We start from the raw sequence: 4,030 nt of genomic DNA on the forward strand, positions 1-4,030 counted from the left end.
ACTTTTGAAAATTTTCATTTGATAGCTGAGCAAACAAGTACTCTTTGCCCGAAAGGCTCTCATTTCAACACCTAGAGGGTGTCCGGTGAGACTGACCTTGGTACATCAGTTAACGAGGAATCTAAGAGTCATTGCTTCCTGTGCAGTAGTTCTTGTCGCAGATCCAGCAACCCGAGCTGAGCAAAACTGTAGGTGGAACCCGACATGTTTACGTATCTGTGTAAAAGGAGACTATTCACGTCAGGCCCTCAAACACAACGCACATGCTTGTGCTACGAAGAAGCAATTTTCGACGTGGAGGGAGAAGGACAGCCCCGACTGGAGAAAGGGAGAAACGGCTTGGGACCTTGAATGCGAATTTACAACTGAATTAAAATGAGTTAATGACTCCTGCTACATGCAGAACACCTCAAGGGGCTCCTAGGTGTTTTACTAATTAAACTTTGGACTCTTAAATTATACAATTAAGGGTATACTGAGACTGAACATTAGCTTGAGCTAATCCAAAATCGTGGGTGAACGGCGCTTCAACTTCGAGAAGCTTGAACTTCAACTTTCGAAGAAAGTATCCAGTAGCAGTTTGTATCCACTTTAACAGACAAAGACACGTCTGTCTCGTCAATATTGCAGACCCCAAGTGAGATCCAGCATTCTGTATCTCACAGAATGTTTGTGACTTCATATAAGATGTCACGTTTGCATTTAGGATATAATATACCTTAATCTTCTTTATCCAAATCCCCTCAATGCATACAGAAGTTGCATAGCTGTACCTTTAAATAATGTATAAGTGTATCCCATTAAAATCTGTCTCTGGAAAAACAAGTCACTTTTAATTACTTGTCTTTAGATCCCGAGGATGTAGCGAAATTGTTCGCCCTAGGCCCGGAAGCGGTTATCTCTCGCCTGTATTGAATAGCTATAAAAATACGCTAGCAAGACCTTCCTATAGCATTCCAACTAAACGTCTGTAGAAGTACTTCTTACGGAGAAATTTTATGGATGGTTGCAAACAGTCATTTTTACAGCGTTTTCCCGACGGAATAACAGTGAGTCGCTCGAATGTTATTTAGTCAAGATAGCCGCATTGCGAGAGTGGGCAATAACGCGTAGTACCTTGGAAGATGAGGCATTTTCATAATGAGGGCCAATCAAGCGATTGTTTTATTGGGTTTTATACTCTTTGCCACTTACGGTCAAAACGCTTGTCTACCATCACGCATAGAGAAAATTAGCAAGCTATATCAACATTTAAAATCACGAAATGCCGGATTGTGACAGACCCTCTACCGATTGCGGTAACGGCTGCCGTCTTTATGGAATGATCTTCGTAAATGCGTGGTTCGTTCCGACATTGTACACGTACACTTACCGCTTTCGAGGAAGCGGTGAAGATCAAAATGACTGCACGCTTCGGTAGAGGGCAAAGATTTGTCCAAACGCTAAAGGTCTAACCTTTGCAGGCAGAAATGCCTGTAAGGTGCGTTGAATATTTACGTTTGTGGGCTTAGATTCCCAAAGTTTGATTTTCGTGGGACGAGGAAGAGACTGCGTGTCGCCGTCCAAAAGGGCAAACCCTTGTAGATACAGGTGACTATCAGTCACAAGTAAAGGGACGATGACGTGACGGTATTAAAGATGGCCTATCGTGGTCGCGGTGAGACGGCAGAAACATGGTCACAGTGCGATACATTGCAGCTCTACAGGGTTATAGCGTACATGTCATTCACTGGTAATTTTTGTGAGACATGTAAAGTGGATCATAGTCCCCGGATCTATCCCAAGAAATCCTCGAGCTTGACAGGTCATCCTGATGTTATGTGCGAAGAATTACGAGACAGTGAGGATATCAAGCGTACTGGATGGAAAGGCGTGCTCTTTGTGAGTCCATTTCGCATACACTAACACAGTTCTCAGGGTGAGGAATGGGACGATCAACAAGAATCCTGCAAGCTTCTTCTGTACTTTATCGAAAACATACGATGACGTGGTGACAAGAGACCCAACACGCGTGATACCTGTGGATCAGGGAGCGTATCAGAAACTCGACCTAGTTCCAGGAAATTGATATTGTCCCCCGTTGTTTAGAATCTCAACGTAAGTCTCATGGCACGGAGATGTGCTTGGCAACCTTGAGTATCTTCGGGGCGCGGCAATTTCTTCCTACCAGACCGACAAACATACTAGACCTATCGCTAGGATCTGGTGAAATGAATTAAACACCTACATTTGGACACTACATGGGACTTTATTGAGCCTTTGAAAAGGTGCGGCTCTCGCGAACAATGCTATACAAGCGATTCGGTGGGGATGGCGAGTGATGAGAACGTCGCGGTGACTCTCCGTGTCTAGACCAGATAAGTCCGCCCTCATTCAAAGGCACAACGATCTAACATTCTACCAAAGTGCACATAAGTGCTTACCTACTTAAGCAACTTGAGCTAACAGAATATATTGCTCATTTACCCGTCCGTCTTTTCTCTGCAGATATAAGGTTGTATAGAGCACTGTATTTGATTATTTCATCATTCGAGCACCTGGGACGTATGTTGCTTCAAATAGTTTCACACGTGGAATTTCTCATCCACTGAGGTACTGTATGTAAGTCTTCGTTCTCTCGCGCAATATTCTAGTTTTGATAAAGCTGACGTGATGTGCTTCTGCTTCTTTTGAACAATTGGACAAATCCACGGCTCTCCAACTTTCCTCATCAAAAAGACGACGATGTTTCCGTCCCATTCCTCAAAGACCTGGCGCTCGACATCAGCAATTTTGCGGTCAATGCCATGAGAAAGCGCTCGTGGGTTACTTTCAGGTCAGCAGTTGCCACATCTAGTCTTTTGGCTGCCTGTTCCCTGATCCCGTCTTGACCAATGAAAGAAATATGCTTACTGAGCCGATCTGCATGTAGCGTCATTGACACTCCAATTCGTGCGAATCACGGAGTGAGTTTGGCGAGAGCAAGTATATCTTCCAAATAGTGTCGACTTCCTGAGCCAAAAATGCTTATCAGAAGTGCAATACTGTGCATGTTCACATTGTGTGTGGTGCAGCTGCTAATCCAGCGCAACACTAATTCTTATAATGCACGCGCGGTAGAACAGCACGATTGGCTGTTCTTGTTCAAAGCTTTTGAGCCGGTTGATGAGAAGTATAAAATGCCCATAAGAGACAATGGCAGCCATATCATACCCCGGGCATGTTGGCTGGTTACAATGTCAAACGCACGAGCGAATTTCACTAGTACTGCTTTTGTGGCATCGCGCGTACACGCGAAATCATTTTGCCTATAAATGTTTTACAGTCGTGCAGTGAATCACATCGAACACTTGAGAACAATCCTCGTGTGTATGCATTTCAATGGGCTACATTTTGTAAGCATACACATGCGTATTCATGGCGTCAATAAAATGTCCCTTTTGTGGGATGCTTCATCATGAAGAACAGTATGCAAGGTCCCAAAAGTCATTGCTATTTGGTCGGTGCCTTTTACTGGTCTGATTAATAAAAGCGTCTTGGCGAATTACTTGCCCCAAAAATTTCCAAATTATGCTGAAATGCACGTCCGTTCGCCAAACATTTTAGAATAATGTCAATGGGTGCTGGGGTCGACAAAATTGGCGGATTTCAAGACTGTTAAAAGAAATCTCGTGTATTTTCAATTCGGACCCTTTCGAATTTAATTTTTTCTAACTCCTGTCGTGGATCCTATAATATGGGCTGTGCAGCGGGGCTACCGTCGCTAAAAAATTTAGAGGAAGCTAGGCTAAGGTCACCGACCTTACGTTCCATACTATAACCAGTACGAGTCTAGCGGATCGCAATCCGCTACCTCCGAGAGTTTCCAAAACCTTAACCCAAGGTTAGTATACTCTTACATTCACAACCAAAACTGTGTTTATTTGTTTCTTTGCGGCACAGTCGCCTATATCTAAAACCTTGGATTTTTTAATTAAATAATTAGACCTAATAAATATGCATAACTACTGGCAGTCCCGCCACGTAGTGGCTTCTTGTTACGGTGTAGCCA

The sequence above is a fragment of the Plasmopara halstedii genome (genome assembly GCF_900000015.1).
Source record: "Plasmopara halstedii genome assembly, contig: Scaffold_2695, whole genome shotgun sequence".
In the NCBI taxonomy this organism is placed as follows: Eukaryota; Oomycota; class Peronosporomycetes; order Peronosporales; family Peronosporaceae; genus Plasmopara; species Plasmopara halstedii.